The sequence below is a fragment of the Zootoca vivipara genome, chromosome 3 (assembly GCF_963506605.1).
Source record: "Zootoca vivipara chromosome 3, rZooViv1.1, whole genome shotgun sequence".
In the NCBI taxonomy this organism is placed as follows: domain Eukaryota; kingdom Metazoa; phylum Chordata; class Lepidosauria; order Squamata; family Lacertidae; genus Zootoca; species Zootoca vivipara.
In genome coordinates this window covers 111,829,495-111,848,488 of record NC_083278.1, presented here as the reverse complement: position 1 = coordinate 111,848,488, position 18,994 = coordinate 111,829,495, and the positions used below count along the sequence as shown (strand labels likewise).

At 44.1% G+C, this 18,994-nt stretch overlaps 1 protein-coding gene across 2 annotated transcripts in view; it reads left to right on the top strand.

The window, feature by feature from the left end:
• BCL11A (BCL11 transcription factor A) overlaps positions 1–18,994 on the top strand; it is a 164,471-nt gene that overhangs the window by 124,497 nt on the left and 20,980 nt on the right. The gene's annotated exons all lie outside the window — the stretch shown is intronic.

Below are 18,994 nucleotides of genomic sequence, written 5' to 3'. Positions count from 1 at the left end.
TGACCATGCAGATGGGGGGAAAACGTGCCTGGGTGCTGGTGGCAACTCCTCCTCCATGTACTCTGGCTTGCGGGAGAGGGCATCCGCCCTGACGTTCTGCTCCCCCGGGATGTAGTGGATGGAGAAGTTGAAGTTCGAGAAGAACTCTGCCCACCGTATCTGCCGCTGGTTGAGCACCCTGGCCGTTCTCCAGAACTCCAGGTTCTTGTGGTCTGTGCACACCTGGATGGGGTGCTTGGCGCCCACCAGGAAGTGTCGCCAGTGCTGGAACGCCGCGTGGATCGCGAGAAGTTCCCTATCAAACACTGTGTAGTTGCGTTCAGGCTGGGTCAGCTTCCTGGAGAAGAAGGCACAGGGTCTCCACTCTCTGTTGGCGTCCAGTTGCAACAGAATCGCTCCCACAGCTTTATCAGAAGCATCTGTCTCCAGGCGTAGGGGCGCATCCTGCACCACGTGGAACAGGTGCTGGTCTGACGCGAACACCCTCTTGAGGCTTTCGAACGCTGCTTGTGCCTCTGGTGTCCATCTGAACTTCTGCTTGCCTCTCAGGCAGTCGGTGATGGGAGCCGTGACCCGAGAGAAGTTCTGGATGAACTTCCTGTAGAAGTTAGCGAAGCCTAGTAGTCGTTGGGCATCTTTGCGCGTCCTGGGGCTGTGCCAGTCCAGGATGGTCTGCACCTTGTCCTTGTCCATTGCCAGTCCCTTGTCTGACAGCTTGTAGCCCAAGAAGTCCACCTCCTTGGTGTGAAATTTGCACTTCTCCAGCTTCACATACAGGTGGTTGTCCTTCAGGCGCTGCAACACCTCCCTGACATCCTTCACATGCTGCACTGGGTCATTGGAATAGATAAGGATGTCATCCAGAAAGACCAGGCAGTTCTTGAAGAGGAGGGACCCCAGGACGTGGTGCATGAAGGCCTGGAAGCAGGCTGAGCCCCCTTGCAACCCGAAGGGCATCACCAGATATTCAAAAGAGCCCAGAGGCGTGAACATCGTGGTCTTCCATTCATCGCCTTCCCGGATCCTGATCAAGTTGTACGCCCCCCTCAGGTCTAGCTTGGTGAAAATCTTGCCCCTGCGTGCCGCTGTCAGGAGATCATCCACTCTGGGCATGGGGAAAGCCACTGGCTCTGTCACCGAATTCAGCCGTCTAAAATCCACCACCAGGCGGCGCTGTTGCGTGTCTTTCTTGTCCACCCAGAAGACCGGGCTGCCCCCTGCTGCCTTGCTTTCTCTGATGAACCCCCGCTTGAGGTTCTTGTCGATGAAAGCGCGCAGATCCTCCAGTTCCTGGTCTGACATGGCGTACAGCTTGGCTGGGGGTATAGTTGCCCCTGGCACCAGGTTGATCTGGCAGTCAAAAGGCCTGTGTGGGGGTAGGTGGTCGGACTCCGCTTCGCTGAAGACCTCCTGCAGGTCCCAGTACGGCTTGGGTATCGCCTCACCCCCTTTGACGTGCATGGTGGCCACCGTGGCTATCGGAGGCCCCTCCCCTGGTTGGTGCTGCATGCAATGTTCCAGACAAAAGTCCGACCCAAACGTGATGCATCTCTGGTGCCAACTTATGGAAGGGTCGTGGCGCGCCAGCCAGCTCATTCCCAAAACGATGGGGGGGTCTGAGATGGTCGTGACGTTGAAAGCCAGTGTCTCTGAGTGCCTTCCCACCGTCATTCTCATGGGGGGGGTTTGATGAGTGATGGCCCCTCCCAGCAACTCTCTGCCATCAATGGTGGCCACATGCAGGGGAAAATCCAGCTGCAGAAGTTGGATTTGGTGCTCTTCTGCAAAGTTTCTCGAGAAGAAGTTGGCAGATGCCCCACTGTCAATTAAGGCGAGGACTGACAGGGGGTAGCCATTTGGGAGCGTCAGCGTGACTTCTAGAACCACTCCTGCTCTGGGAGGGGTGGGCTGGCTCTGCTCCTCTCTGTGCGGGTGGGCGGGCTGGGGCTGTTCACTGCTGACTGTGCCTGGCTGCTGCCCCTTGTCTCCTGCAGCCAGGCTGTCTCGTTTCCCTGCTGTGGTGCTACGTCAGTGGGGGAAGGTACAACCGTTCCCGCCTTTCCTTGCCACTCCCTGCGATGAGGGCAGTCTCTGACGCGATGCCGGGGGGAGTTGCAGAGAAAGCAATTCCCTCCTCTTCCCTCCTTGCGTTTTGGCGCCGCCGGGGTTTGAAAAGCCCGCGCGCGCGCTCCCCCGATCTCCATCGGTTCCGGCTCTGGGCTTGGTCTGGGCGGGTCTGGGGGCGGTCCCTGGGGTGGGTTTTGGTGATGTGGTCTGTCCTGAGAGCGTGGGAACCAAGGTTTTGCTGCGCGCGTCGCTTGTTTGTCATACCATCTGGATTCCTGCCTCACCCCCACCGCTAGCGCCGCTTTGCTGAGCTGATCCATAGTCTGCGGTCTAGGACCTCTTGCCAGCTCATCCTTAACGTCTGCATGCAAACCTAGGTAGAAGGCTGATTTCACTGGCTCACTGTTCAGATCCCACCCCAGTTTGTGCACCAGCATGGTGAATTTCGCCCAGTAGTCTCTAACTGTCGATTTTCCTTGTGTTAGGTCATGAAGCTCCTGTTTAGTGGCCTCCATTTCACTGTCGCTAGCGTACATTAATTTTAAAGCTTCTAGAAATAAAGTTGCGTTCTTCATGCAAGGATTTTTTTGCGCGATGAGCGGTCTTACCCATTCCCGGGCGGCCCCCGTCAAATGCTCTATGATAAAGTAGACTCTGTGCGCGTCATCTGGGAATTCTGCTGCATGCAATTCCAGCGCATAATTTATCTCAGTCTCGAATCCGAGGTACTCCCTCGGGTCTCCGCTGAACTTGGTGACTAGGCTCTGTCCCCTTCTCACTTGGACTAGCTGCGGCTGGGGTGCCCCCCCACCTCTAGCGGCTTTCTCCTCTTCCAACTTTTTCTGCAGGTCTAATACCATCACCCTTAGCTGTTTCTCAGTCTCCTCTTTTGTCCTCACCTGGTCCACCAGCTTGTTCAGCTCCTCCTGCGCCCCTCGCGCTTCCTCCTGAGCGGCATGCAATTGCTGCTGTGCGTGCGCTGTGAGGGTCTGTAGCTCCTGCTTCGCTGCTTCAGCCTCCAGCCTCCAATGCTCAGCCTCTTGAGCGCTCATCGCTGCACTCCAAAGTAGCCAAAAAAGATTCGGGAGTTGCTGTCAGGGGGCCTGGTATGGCTACTCTAGAGTAACGACTCCAGCATGGTCTTTTAAGGCTTTTATTAAGTGCTGATTATTTACAGTGTTCAGAGCAGTAAAAATGCATCCTTAAGGTGAGGTGTCAGAACTCCCGAATGGCGATTGGCGCGTTTTCTTCCAGCACCACAACTTTGGCAGACCCAACCTCTTCCCCCTACGTTTGCGTCGCAATTCGGGAGTTGGGGGGATTGGCCTCCCCCCCGTGCGTCCAACTTCCTGTCCCACCTGAGGCATGGGCTCCACAACCCTGCCTGAGCCTCGGACACCACTTCCTGACTCTCCGCTGGAGGCAGAGCTCTCCTTACTCTCTCCAGCGCTTGGTGATGGGCTGGAACTTAAGATGGGAGGGACTTCCCTGTATCCCTTGTCCCTCACATAACCCAAATCATTATGTATTTATAAAACTCTGCTAGTGGAACAGTGGGGCACTACATTTCCTTCTTTGGAGAGAAGCTCTCTCAAGAAAGAAAACTAGAAAGCTCTCTATAGTGTTTTATCTAAATTTGATTTTCTTGTAGTTTAAACCCAATACTAGCTTTTGTTTTCTTTATTAGTTTTTCATATAGGTATGTGCACGTGTGTGTGTGCGCGCACACACACACACAAACCTTCTTGTAAGCGCATGATAATGTCATCGTAGATTTTAGACATTGCCAGTTTAGCTTTAAATAAAGGACATATATTAAATTCACGACATGCTACAACCTCAGAGGAAACACAATGAAGATGATATACAGATGGCACCACAACCCTCTAAAACGTGCCAAAATGTATAAAGGTAGGTCGCCAACATGTTGGAGATGTAAAAAGAATATAGGGTCTTTTTTCCATATGTGGTGGAACTGCGAAGTTATCTGTGAATTTTGGAATAACATCTATAGTGAACTTTAAAAAAAACTATTTAAATTTACATTTAAAAAAAGATCAGAAATCCTCCTATTAGGTATATTACCAACAGAATTTTTTTAAAAATATATAAGACCATTGTTTATGTACACAATCACAGCAGCCAGAATAATAGTGGCAAGAAACTGGAAAAATGAAATTTTGCCAACAATAACAGATTGGCAGATTCTCATGATAGAATACCTATAATTAGCCAAACTGTCAGGAAAATTAGAGGAGTGTCAAATCAGAAAGTATATGGAGAATGGAAAATATTTAAAGAAGACTTAAAAACATATTGTACAAATAATAAAATACTTGCAGAACTAGATTGATACTTGTAAGCAAAAAATGTATTAGATACCATTCTGGATTATATATACTTATCAAAAAACAAAAACAATGAAACATAAATCTGTGCAAGAGAATACAGTTAATATAAGCAGTATAATGAGAATGATTGGAAGTTATAGATTTTAATTTGTTAGTCGATTGTAATATGTCACATGTTTCATGTTATTTTTATTTCATTTGTTTTTATTGTATTGTTTTTGTTTTGTAAGATTTGTTATTTATGTATATATGTTTGTATGGGAAATTAATAAAGATTTATTAAAAATAAATAAAGGCAGCTTTACAGAGAAGGTAAGAAATGCATAAAACAAAATTTAAAAGTATGCACCAAAATGAAATATCAAAACCCAAATCAGACTTTTCACAAAACGAATGGAACAAAAAAGTGTTTGCCACTTTCCTAGCAGTTATGTCAAAGGAGCTTAGTGGGTAGTGACTGCTGCTGAATGGGTTCTACCAGTTAAAAGGCTGTGCTGCACATATGCACCAGTTTCGCTTCCAAGGTACAGGGCAACTGCTGCCTAGACACAAGCCAGTGTCTGATTCGGAAACCACTTGGTTGCTCTGAGCTTTGGCAAGGAACAGAAGATATGAATATAATGTATATATGAGGCCTGCTGTGTGCTTGTCACATTATCAGTGGAAACAACCAGTGGTGCCACTCATGCTTACTCTGCAAATCCTCCCATAATTCTGTTGACATGGACTATCCACAGGTGCCCTATGGTTTGCAGGGAGAAGCACTGAATCAGCAACACTAGAACTCTGGGGAAGGAGTGTGGACAGACATCATATCAGTTTTAACTTAGGTTAAGAGTATGGATTTCTTAAGGTAGCAGAAAAAAAGGCTTTGGATACCATCCAGTCAAGTTAAGCACTTACAAGTTGAACTGGGAGAATTAAACACACGTTTAAATCTTCCTTGCTGAAATACATGTGACTTGTGAGTGCTTAGATTTGACTGGAGTGTGTCTCTGTGTGTCTTTTACAGGCCAGATGGAGAAGAGAGAGAATCTAGTGCAAGTGGTAACAATTAATTATTCCCCCACTCTGGTGTGTGTTTCTTCCATTTTCCATGCCTTCAGTACTGTCGCATCTGAAGACAAGCATTCATTTGACATTTAAGATGAATAAAAAGAGATTCCTGGTTTAGCTTCAAACTGCTGTTCAATTTTTTTTTAATTTAAAAAACCTTGGTAAAGAGAGAAAAAGGAGAAAGAAAGGGAGACTAATTCCCTGGCATCTGAGTTTAAATCATTGGGCAAGGGGTCCTCCAGTAACAAAGGACACACACGTCCCATGTGAGTGCTTTCAAAAGAAACAAATTATTGGTTCAAAATATTAAATGGAACTGCAGCATTGTAGACAAACAAAACATGCAATCATACAAACAAGAATTGTTGTTATTTGGTCAAGTGGCAAAAAGTTAGTAGAGCCCAGCCCTGTCGTTAGATAGGATAAAGACATCCAGATTTGGGGATACCATTAAAAGCAGCGTGGGAAACTTGAATGTGGCCTTCTAGCTCTCTCATTTGCCCAGATGGAAGCTAGAGAGGGGTGAGTATAGAAAGTAGCATAGCTGTCAAGTTCTTCGGGTTTTTTAAAGGGAAATTCCCTTATGCTGAATAGGCTTCCTCGCAAGAAAAGGGAAAACTTGACAGCTATGGAAAGTAGCTAACTGTACAGGTAACATTTACATTTTTTCTTCTGTGCGTCACTGGCATGTGGCCCCACCCAAAAGGTGACCCAGATGGGAATGCTGCCCTTGGGCTGAAAAATGTTCTTCAGTCCTGCATTATAAGACAGCAAATTCCCAGAGTAGGCAGTGGAGGGGGGAGATAGAGACATAATACTGCTTGGATTTCTTGCCTCAAGCACTAAAATATCTTGGACAGTAGCTCTGATGGTCTGATTGATAACATGGTTTGCCTATGGCAGCCGTTTCAGCCATTTTGAGGTCTTTCAAAAAGCTGTGCTTGACTTTGCTCAGAAAGTAAGATGGAAATCAGAGATAAGATGATTCATGTTTGGAAGTGAACTTTGAATCACCTTCATTATTAGAAGCATGCTCCAGCTGAGAGTGAAACATGATATTACCCCACCTAGCCTGCACATCTGCTTTGATGATGCTTTTAGTAACTGTGGTTGACCTATACCCATAGAAGTGCCAGGTGCAAATTGAGAGACTGGTCAAGCCCAGGATGCAGCCGGGAATTAACTCCACCAAGTTACTGTCAAGACCTTTTCACCTTTCAGATGTAAGTTATCTGAATGCCCTACAAAATCAAAACCTAGCTGTGGGACAGCCCCTAGAATCCAAATTATTGTCTTCCCTCGGGCTTTTTTGTAGTTTAACAGTTAATATTCTCAGTTTATGGGCTTGGCCTGTGAAAGATGACCATATTTATCATCTGGTAGTCATTTCTATGAGCTGACTTAAAGAACACAGTTGACTCCTAAGGACCAGTCATGGTGTTTTGCCTTAGTTCTGACAAACTTCTTTCTTAAATCTTTTAATTTAAATTTGAAGCCTCTTTTCATATTAATCAGGTCACATTTTTAAAACGTGTATGTGTTGGCTACTGATATACTGTAGTAATCTTGGTATGACCGAGTTCAGATTTCTCTCACCTCTAGGCATTACACTTAATTCTTCATATTGATTTCATCATAGATACTTTATTTCCCATGTAAGATCAGCCTTTATATGCTGTAACCTTCTGTTTGTAAGAAGGTTCTCATTTTCTGCTCTCCATATTGTTGTTGGTCTGATATTTGATAGAGGTTGGCAAGTAGGAACATGCTCTGAACCTTTGGATCATTAGAAACTCGTAATGATCCAAAACACCCACCTATCAGCACGCCTATAGGGCTGAGTGGAATGAAGACTGGCATGCTTTTGGACTCAAGTTGGATTGAAGTTCCGAAATTTCCGTGGACTATTAAGACTCCACTAGTTTGATCCATATGGCCCCAGGGAAGGGTCAAATCCAAGCTCAGTGGTACAGCATTTGCCACCTTCAGTTCCCAGCACCTGCAGATCAGAAATCTTGGAGACCTGCTGGCCATCAGTATAGACAATACTGATTTAGATGGACCTCTGGAAACTGTAATTTTTTGAGATCCTTCTCTTTCAGAGAATCCTCAGCATCCTCACAAAACTATCATTACCAGGGTTTTCTGGAGGTGCCCAAAGTATTGTCCATGCAGGTCTTAATCATATTTGGCCACTGAGATCAAGGACTGTTTACTTCCTTGGTTTGGAAATTTTCTCGTGACCTATTTTAATTGGGTACAAAGTGGAAGGTTGGTTGTGTGGATATTTTTCTTTTTTAACAACTTGATTCATAGCCATAGGACCGGACAGTGAACTAGCAGCTAAAAGTGTATAGTTGCTGCATCTGCGAGGAGGGATTGCTGACATGGTTGTTTCTGTTGGGTTTTTTGAGTAATCAAATTGCACCGTTTATAGCTGAATCAGAGCAAACATCAACCTGCGGAAAACCCGATTGATGTTTGCTCCGATTCAGTGGGAAAGTGTGTGTTTTCCTAGGGGAAAGCAGTGGGATAACTGGAAGTGTGGATGAGCCTAATTCTGAGTTAGATAAACTCAGTATAAACAGTTTCCTGTGTTTCACTGAACCCTGAATTGCTACTTCTCCTATAAATGTCAATTGTGTACAGATACTAAAAAATGTTGGACGCTGCTTTTCCTTTCACAAACAAGGAAAGCTTTCCCAAAGCCTGTTGGCGCATTGGCTGGCATATTCTTCCATTACTGACTTGGCAGAATTAAGTGCTTAAATGCTTAGCTCTAGAGCATTTTCCCTCTTGCCTTCCCCACAGCAATGGCATCTTCGCTTCCGCATCCGCAGTTCCTTCCCAATTGGCCTCGCTGGTTTGCTTTCTGGTGGTGGCTGCTGTGGACATGCCTGGGGGCCACTATAAACCAGCTTGAAAGGTTCTCCCCCCCCCCAAAGAAAAATTAAAAAGTGGAGCATTACTTCTTTAAAATGTTTAAATGTATGCTAACTTTTTAAAGTGAACATAGCCTAGGACTGTGGACTAGTTTGTGAAAAGTTTGAATAAATGCAAGTTGTAGTTGTGTATATATACCGTTTAATGCCAAAACAGGTTTCTGAGCAGTTCACAAAGTACAAAAAGCAATAACACAGACAGATGGTTGATGAAGAAACTACCACCGCCACTCCTCCAGTTTCCCTGTTTGGTCACTTTTTAAAGGGCGAATTCAACTTGGGACCCTCCAAAGTAAATCCAGCTGTTTATTGTGGCCTGACTGGTCTTTGTTTTTGCAATCCTAGACAGGAATTGAAAGGATTAACAAGCCCACTAGGCCACTAAGTGTGACCCCTCCAAACCAGTGGGTATTTTGATGAGTGTATTCTGCAGCATATCATTGATGCAGTAATATTTCTTTAATTGTGGATTTATACTGGACTGTCCACACATCATTCCACTTTATTAGTTATTTTGCGATGCTTCCCCAACTTAACTGCATTATTTCCATTTGAAGGGGCATTCTTGTTCTATACCGAGGTATGAAAAGTTGCAGGATTTCAGTAGGAAACTACAGGGCACACAGATTGGAAATGAAAGAGTATGTCTCCTTTTGCAGACACAAACAATATTGAAAACATGATTCATGATTACATATGGCTGCCCCAATATCATCATTAGTGCAAATAATCATGAATGCACTGTAATAATAAACGACATCTGGCTGGCTTTGTACATTTTAAACTTTGCAAACCTGCTTTGAAATCAGCCTCATCATTTGAATTGGCAAGCCACATTTCCAGAAACTATAATCTACATTTTAAAAGTGGCTATCACCTCCATATTGTGTGCTATAATAACCATGGTTTAAAATGCAGCTTAGAATATCTGGCTGAAGAGCCTACTCTGTTTCAAACTATACCTTGAAAGGAATGACTTTAACTTTCTGCCTCTCAGTTAGCCTGTTTGTAAAATGAAATAATAATGAGTCTAATGATGGCATTGCAGGGGGGAATGAATGAGTTAAGGATTGTAAAGCACTTAGTACTGGTAGCGTATTTCATGGAATGATACATACTAATAATTAAATTTTCTTTGCTTTGTACATTCATGAAAAAGATCTCATGTTATGGGGTGATTTGTCTTCTTAATTGCGTCCATGTACCAATACATACTCCTTCTAAGCCTCTCTAATGGCAAACAAGGTATCTGCACAGCAGAGAGAGTGATTCATCCCACTGTCGATTAGTATTTCTGCTCAGTTTATTACCCACATGTTATTTAGTCATACCTCCCTTCTCTCCCTCTCATCCATCCTTCGGTCTACTCTAAAATGGTCCAAATCAAACAATTTATCTTCAGAGAAGAAAATATGGAAATTGGATAATTGACTGAGACCAGGTATATGAAACACACCTCACCAGCCTTGAAATAACTGTTCTGGCTTCCCTAGAAATGTTCCCCAGTCCATTTCTGAACACAATTCAAAGTGCTGATTTGCACTGTTAATGCCTTAAGCGATTTGGGATCGGGGCCCTCAAAAGACTACTTTCTTCTGCTTGAACTTGCTCAAGTACAGAGCTTGCTGGATCAGGCCAACGGCCTGAGGGTGCTGATCTCACAGTGGGCAACTAGATGCCTGTGGGAAGCCCCCAAGCAGCATCACCACATTTCCCCCACTCATTAATTCCAGCATTTCTGAGGTCTTTTTTAACGTACAAAGGGACTGTTCAAAAATGTAACTCCCTTAGCTGCGTTCCTTCCTATTACTGTAAGTAGAATTTCCACCTGATTCAGATATATGTATAGACCAGAGTTCATACAGGCTGTGCAGAGTTTGAGTACCATACATGTGTTCCTGCATCATTCAGAAGGTGGTATGTGACTCTGCACTTACTCTGGCATTTTTCTAGCTATTGTAACAAATTCTAGAGGAATTTAAGGTCCTGAGAAGATTTGCTGTAGCAACTCAGTTATAGCAATGGTTTTTGTTTGTTTGTTTGCTTGCTTGTTTAAAGGCTTGCTTTGACTCTGTTCCTGAAAAGTTGATAACCCTTGATTATCAGTAACCTTGGTTTGGCAAGTTCAACAAAGGCAAAGCTGATCAGCATAAAGGCAAAGTCTTCAGCTTTTTTGGGGGGGGAGAGAAAGAGAGGGAAGGAGAGAGATAGAGAGAGAGAGGAGTCAAAAACTCTTGTTGTCTCTTGTTGCAAGTCAGAGAGTTGGCAGGACTGCTTCTCCAGCAGGGCAGGGAAGGAGGTGGCACAGCGGGGGCCCTTCTGTCTGGCCCACTCTCTACTCCATGTTCTCATTTCCCTTCCTGGCTCCTAGGAGCAAACACAGTGTGTTTTCTCCCCCTCCTCCTTCTGCCACTTTGGCAGGGCAAAGAGAGAGCCCAGGTGGCGCTCGCCCATTGATCCAGCCTTGACGGAACAGTGCAATGGCTGGTCATGTGACGGGAGTCACTCGCGGGTATCCTTGCCTCATGGACACTCCCGCTTGCTCTGCTTCCATCCAGACTTGTTGCCTTCAAACTTGGATTCCGCAGGAGCTTCAAGACTGGGGCTTGCCAATTTGTGCAGCATGTGGTGGGAATATATAATAGTGATAGACCCCAAAGCTGCAAGGGAGAGAATGTAACCACGACCAGCAGTAGTAGTTGACCAAAATGACTTTTACCTTTTTTTGTACTCTTCAACCAGCATGGTCCAGATGAAGAAATTTGTAGGATGCATGGATTAAAACTGTCTCAATGGAACCCGTTAAAAGCAAATATTGCTTATTAAAAATTAGATGTGCTTACTCCACTTGATGTTCACATCCTTTAAATGGACTGCCCTTAATTTTTATCATTATCTTTGGTGAGAGGAAGGTGTTCTGCAGATGCTCAAAAGCACTCTGCACTCTTCATTCTTCACTAGCGAATTAGGCACTTTCAGAGCCCAGCAGTGTTTCAGGTTGTAAAAACGGGGTCCCTTTTGGATTGAAGGCTAATGCCCTTATTTGACACTGAATGTTAAGGTGGCTTTCCCAGTGATTATGCTGTTAAAAAAAATTCTGGAGGGGGAGATTCCCATTTCATTAAAAGAATTATATTAGGCACACAGGTACAGTATTGTTCTCCAATACTACCTCTTTGCTGTTCAGTGGGGCTATAGCGCAATAAAAGTGGGGTAACCCACCCACCCTGAATATTTGTGGTATGAAAAGTTTCAGCATGAAATTACAAGATGCCCCAACACTTTTGTAGGCAAAAAAATGTATTGGAAGTGGGCTTGCATATGACCACCGTGATAGCATCACAAGCATAAATCACATTGAATGCATAATAAAAAGGATGTCTGGAGGAGCACTAGGATAGAGCTGTTCCCTTCAGACCCTGTTTGTGAGCTTCTCCGAACAACCTGGTTAGCTACATTAGGAGACAGGACAGAATCCTACTGACATGCAACATATCTCCCCCCCCCCATAGCTGCCAAGTTTTCCCTTTTCTCGCGAGGAAGCCTATTCAGCATAATGGAAAATCCCTTAAAAAAGGGATAACTTGGCAGCTATGTCTCCCCCCCCCATCCTAAAACTGCATATTAAAAATCACTCAGTGTTGAAATGTGAAACAAGGTTTCGCAGACTTTAAAATGCTTCCTTCAAAAGCTACAGACAATCCTGATGACAGTTTTGAGGCAGGTTAGGGAAAGTTCCATCCTTGGACAGCGTTAAGGGTCTGCATCAAGTCTTGGCAAAGCAGCGCTCCAGATTGGCTGGATTAGTATGATTTACTAAACAGAGGCCTCCTCTGCCATGCTTGGCCTGGGTCCACTCCAGCCCTTGCCTAGCAATAATCCATTGCTTAATTTTCATATGCTGAGAGAAACTGTGCCGTGGCACTTGTGGCTGAAGGGGAACGTAGCCTGGGATTTTGCCAGATCTGCACACGCCTTTGCACTAGAAATTAATAAAAAAAAAAACTGTGCCAGGGTAATTCAAACATTGCACAAAGAAAAACTGAACTCTGCATTAATTATTCAAAGCAGGTAAATTTTCATATACAGTATTTGCATTTTACCGTAGTTTATTGTCCCCTTCCCCTTTCTAACTACTGCTAGAGATATCAAGCATTTCAAAACGTATTAGAGGCCCAGTCTGTGGGACTTCTAGAATTGTGGCTCTGGCCGTCTTACAGCTTACCCCAGCATTTCCCACAGAATCTCAAGCTTTTCTTTCAAAGCTTCCTGGACTAGAAACCTTCTAGTGCTGAACTCAAGACCAAGTCCCCAGTACTGTGCTTGTGCAAAATAACAATGCACAACACTGGACACAGGTGTCTTGAAAGTTAGCTTGAAACCAGTAACTTCTTGCACTCATGATTTGAGAACATTAATGCCTGGTCAGGTGCATGGGAAATATCTTATGGAAACTTATTTATCTCTCATTCTGATACAATCTTGTATTGTCCATGCAATTCAGCCATATGCTGCAAACTTTATGTGGAGACATATAAATCCATGTGGTGGCCAGGACAGTGCAGTTTTATGCACTCCACATTTCTGGGTACCATGGCTGCATAGGGACTCTGCAGAGCTCTTTCTTACAAGGGAATTCCACTGGTATTTCCAAAGGGAATTCTGGAATGTCACTTTTCAAGGCTCATCTTCACAGCCTTGAGGGACAAATAAATAAATAATTGTTTGTTTTTTGAAAGCTGAGGTGCTTGGGTTGCTGATTCCTATGTCCGCTTACCACAATCTATGCTTTTTCCCCCTGCGCTTCCATGCAACAATGAAGTATGCAGAGCCATGTCTCTGGTCAACATGGTTAAGGGATCAACATCCCTTAAACTGAGGCTGTTGCATTTGAGTTTGTTTGTGACTCAGAAGCAGAAGGAGGGAGAACATGGGCGGGTTGCTTGTCTTGCAACCACCTATGGTGCTTCTCCCCAATCCTCTCTTGGAGCAGCCTTTGTGTAGGCCTTTGTGTTTGCAGCTTTTATGCCCAGATGGTTGCAAGCAGATGAAGAGAGGAGGAATGTGGGAGGGAGGGACATACACATGATGTGCATAAGTGTGCATGCTCTCCTACCTAGGCTTTCAGGAGCAACTCTACCCTGAATAACAAGGTTTGGGGGCAGAACCTCCGAAATGCAAGAGAGCTCCAGATTGGGTCCACATATTCACAAATTTTGATACTGCCTGAGTGCAGCAACCCTCTTCCTGTTTGTGATTCCCAGCACATATTCAGAAGCATACTGCCTCTGGCAGTGGAGATAGAACTTCGCCGTGGTGCTTATAGCTTTATCTTCTGTAAAGATGTCCACTCCTCTTCCTAAACTAGGGGGTTTAGGAAGCAGTCACACAACCTTTTCTGTTGAATGGCTGGGGTTGGGGAGGGACCCTCATGCCATTGCAGTAAGCTGACGCCACAAGTTCATGGGGAGAGGGGAGGGAAACAGGGAGACTCTAAGTTGTATAGTCACTTTTTACATTGCCCACAGGCGGAAAAACAGCTGGGAAAGGGTATCTATTGTATGAAGGGTTGAGTTTGGACGGTGTCCATTGCTACAAACAAAATATTGCCGCTTTGCCTTGTCCTGAGCAGAAGCTCGCTCACTTATTGTTAAATTTGCCCTTCCTAGCTGGACCCCTCCTTCCAATCCTTAATGCATCAGCAATCTTGCATCAACTGTTAAAAAAATCTCCAGGAGGTAAAATGGTCAGTCAATAGCTTTCATAATTAATCAAGTACTAATAGACAAATTAGAAATTGTGTTTCTTCAAAGCAGGAGGTAAATCACTCATGGATTTTAACTGTCTTTCTTGCCTTGCATTTTCTCTCTCTCTCTCTCTCTCTCTCTTTCTTTTTCTCTCTCTCTTTCTCTCTTTCTCTCCCCCCCCCCCCCCGCTCACCATACATGGTAAAAGTGGAAACTTGTTTTTCATCTGAGCAAATGAAGAAAAATATTACATTTTATACTCCAGTAAATAAATGAAGCCTTCTCCCCCCCCCTGTAAGAAATCGATTCTAGCCTTTACAACAGTTGAAGATGTTATGAAGAAAGTCATTTACCAAATTATGGGACGTAAGGCTTTTATTGATGACTGTAGGTTAGAAAATTTTGGCATTGTGAGCGCTGTAATATAATCTGCTGCCCCAACAAGGAGCTGAATGAAATACAGATTATATGGTGAAACTGCAATGCATCATTTGCTATTAGTGGACTTGTAATAATTACCAGTTTCAAAGCTGCTCCCCCCCTCCATGTAATCTTTACTCTCTGCCGTAACAGCCTTTCTCATTGACATTATGATTATACCAGCTGCCCTTCTGATCCAGAATATCTAGTTGATGGGAATGCTAAAATGCAATTACAAAAACTGTTATGTTGTATCCTCATTATAAGATACAGTGCTATTTCCACTGACCTAATACATAAACTAGCAAAGCAGGGGTGTGTTGCATTGTTAAGCAGACCAGAGGGTGATAGCATCACTTGCTACAGTTTTTATAAAAAGCTTCTAGTTTATAACAGCAAAATGAAATGAAAACTATCCACATTGCCAACTGCTTTTACTTCCCTATTGCCTTCCCCACCCCAGTTTGTCCTCTCTGGACCCTCACCCAGAGCCCACAAATAAGCGTTCAGAAATCTGCATGCCCAATTGAGTTTTCCTTTTTCCAGAAGATTTACGTATTTATCTGCTGCCGTCTTCAGCACCCTGCGCTAAACATCACAGGTTCATTAAAAAGCTGGCATTGGCAGAAGAATGAAATGTTAAATATTATTCCAAAGGGTTTCCTTTAAAGCAACCAAAATGTTAAACACCTGCCAGAGATGGCTGAATCTCTCTTTTTCTTCCTCCCTCCAATCTCTCTCTCTCTCTCTCTCTCTCTCTCTCTTTCTCTCTCTCTCTCTCTTTCTCTCTCTCTCTCTCTCTCCCTCTCTCCCAATTCAGATTGTCAGACTAAATGTATAATAATAGAGAAACCTGAAGCTAGAGCAGGGGTTGGGGGGGGGCTCTGTGTGAGTCGCAGTAGACATAACTGTAAAGCTGCCTGCCTGTCATTTTCCAAAGTCATTTATTCAACACATTGTATAATGAAAATCCCCCTTATAAAGCTTTTTCTTCTCCTTCTTTGAAGTGAGGAGGAAAACAAGAACAATGAAGATCACTTGATAGGGGGACTTCAGCGTTTTTCTTTCAAAACCCATCCACTTCATACTACCCTCCCTCCTCTCTACCCGCACGTACATTAGGCATATGTTTGGAAACCTAATTTTGGCATCTACTGTCTAATCTTGTAAAAAAGATTTGCCCACAAGTGGGTTATATTGAGTGAGATTATAAACACCGCCGTAAAGTAAATCACAGGTCAGCCTAGAAGATCAGCAGACAGTCAAATACCATTGTAAGCCTTGCTTGTTCAAAGACTAGTACAGTATATATAAATACACTTGTGTGTGTGTGTGTGTGTGCCCGCCCCTATGAATTCCCAGGAAAAGCTCAGCAGTTTCTGCATTTTCAAAATGGTTTGTTAATGTCACAATTAGCTGCTAAGATATTTATTTATGCCAATTTTTGCTGTCCTTTCAATGCCCCCCATTGTTTTTGGTGGAAACAGACCACTGAAAGAGAACAATAAGGATTTATCCCTTTTACAGTTTTTTTCTCTCCACAATTCACATGATGCTGCTTCATATTGATCAGACAGTTGGTCCATTTAGCTTCAGCAGCACCCATTCCAAAACCTCATAGATAGAGAGATATTTCCTTGCTTCCAAAGTACCTTTGGCATCCTCTCTTATCAAACTACAGTCCTTCCCCATTTGTTGGACTGCATTTCCCATCATGCCCAACCATTGGCAAAACTGGATGGTGTTGATGGAGGGTCATGGTTTCCTCATCTCTGGCCTGGCAGAACTGCACTGAATGTGACAGTCCTGTTCCTAATGGGAGAAGCAGTGTTTCCTTCAGTGAGCACATAAATGCTGTGTTCTTCAGGCAGGTGCCCTTAAGCATCTCTGTGTCCGTGCATCAGGGCTCCCACATATGTGTACAAGCCATTTATGGATATGTGTCTGCTGCAGGTGTAGCAGAATTGCAGTATAAAATGTGGAGTTGCTCTTGGGAATGACAGCACCAGGGATTCCCAAGGGGGCAACTACCAAGGGGGTACAAAGAACCGTTGTTGGTCCAAGCTACCTGACTATTTGCAAGGGAAAACTAAAGAGTATAAGCATCACTGCCCTTTTCTGTCAAGGGACTAGACTCAACAAGTAGATGGCAAACAACAACCACCACCTTCCACCGATGTGTGTAGGATTGATGGTACAAACTAGTGGGTAATTCTGTAGCATATGGGGTGACTGAGATTCACTATGAAGTTTAGGGCTTAACTAGAGTGCACAACTGGTTGCAGTCACAAGTTCAAGCAATAGAACAATGGATACTGGTCCATTAGGGCAAATGGGGGCACTTCTGCCTAACCTTGGTCTGTCCTCAGCTAGCTGTGCAGGGAGGAGGATGGGAACAAAACTAGAAGCTCGTCCTCTGCTTACTGTTGACGTGCCTGGCTTCCACCTTCCCAGTCCCAGTTGTAGCACTCGCTAGTTGACAGGCCAGTCCTACAATTAGGCAGAGTGAGGTAGCTGCCTCAGGCAACAGAGGTGAGGCATTGGATATCCTCTACCCCCTATGTTAGTGTGTTGCCCTCAGGTGTGGTGGAGGATGCTGACCAATCACCAGTGCTGAAGTAAGAGTTAACTGCAAGTCCAGAAAGCAGGGTGGGAGGACCATCTCGTCCTTGCCTCAGGCTGCTAAATGTATTGAGCCAGCTCTGCTAGGTGATATTTAAATTACAGTACACCAAGGGGTTCAGTGTGGGGTAGCAGACTAGACTTAATACTGTGTAGGGCAAAGTTCAAATCCCACAGCCAGAGATGTGAGGTTGCCCCCAAGTTTGGGAGGGCCCAGTGCTGTTGCACGGGTGCGATGTCATGCGCATTGTGGAAGGCTGAGTACTCTGGAGGAGCCGGCCACTGGACCTGCGGTGTGCAACATCACATGTGCATAGGGCTGCCTGAAGACTGAGGGGGCCCGCCCCTCCTAAAACAAATATTGAGGGGACCAAGGTGCCTTCAGCCCCCAAGAGTTGGCATGCCTGCTTATTGGCCGGCCACGGGCCAGTCACATGGTTGTTATCAGGATAACAGGAAGGGGGACCATGTGATACTGGTTAAAATAAATTGTTACTTATACAGTAGATAGATATATCAAATTTCAGATATATAGCTGCATTTCAAAATGACATTTGCAGTCTTAAGCATTTTAAAGAAAAACAAGATGGCTCCTGTAGGTTTCTGCTATTTAGCCCCTCTAAATTTGGATATTCAGCTAGTTTCTTAGCCAGATGTTGGATCCAAATTATCCAAATCCATGTTTATCTAGCTATCCAGCCATCTGGTTATCTAGATTTGTTTGGGTCACCCATAAGCCAGTTGGAGAAAGAAAGGCTGCACCATATCATATATTTCAGGTTTCATTTTCTCAGCTGACAGCTTGAAACAAGCTTTTTTATAGAGTAAGTTTAAAAAACAAAAAAACAAAAATTACATGCTTGCAAATGAGGACTGGCATATAATTAATTGGCTTAGGCCCTGATCCTGTGAGATATGCACCCTTATCTTTGGCATGTATTTTCATAATTTATTTAAGCAGGATTTACTTGGAAATAAGTATTAGGTTTGCAACACTAGACCATAACCATGTGCACTAAAATACTTCCTTGGAAGTAAGCCAGAAAATGTATATTTAAATAATCTAATTAAAAATTAGTGGAGGTACCTAAATTTGAAGTTATTCAATGCCCATAGGTTAAATACTGTTAGGATCACAGTGTCTATGATCCTCCAATAATGGATCAGATTAATCCCATGAGACCATAGCAGGACTACTCCAAATCCAGAGACTTGATACTTCTGGCTTTAGATAACAATAATAACAGTGCAATCATATACATATCTACATAGCAGTATGCCCCACTGAGCTCAATGGGTCTTACTCTTAAGTAAACTATGTTTAGGATTATAGCCACAATGTGCATTGGTATAAATTGGTCTAGGATCAAGGCCTTAGCTATATGTGGAGTGTATCTGCTTATGTGTTAAAGTGTTTGCACTTATTGTTGAAGTTTATTTCCGAGGAAAGGAATGAGTTGCAAAAAATAGTAAAAACAGTCAACAAATACCAGACATATAAAGCAGAGGTTTATAAAATTATTTATGATGTAGAAAAATGAAATACTAGAACTTGGGGGTCATCAAATGAAATTGATTGACAGATGATTGGGGATGGCTTTAGAAAAGGATCAGACACAACCACAGAGTTGAGAGGTCTATCTTGATGGCTAAGCGGGACCTTCATATTCAGAGGTAGTTTGTCACTGAATGCCAGTTCATGGGGATCATCAACAGTTGGAGTTGGCTATTGCCTTGTGGGTTTCCCAGAAGCATCCAATTGGCCATGGTGGGAAGCAGGATGGGAGAC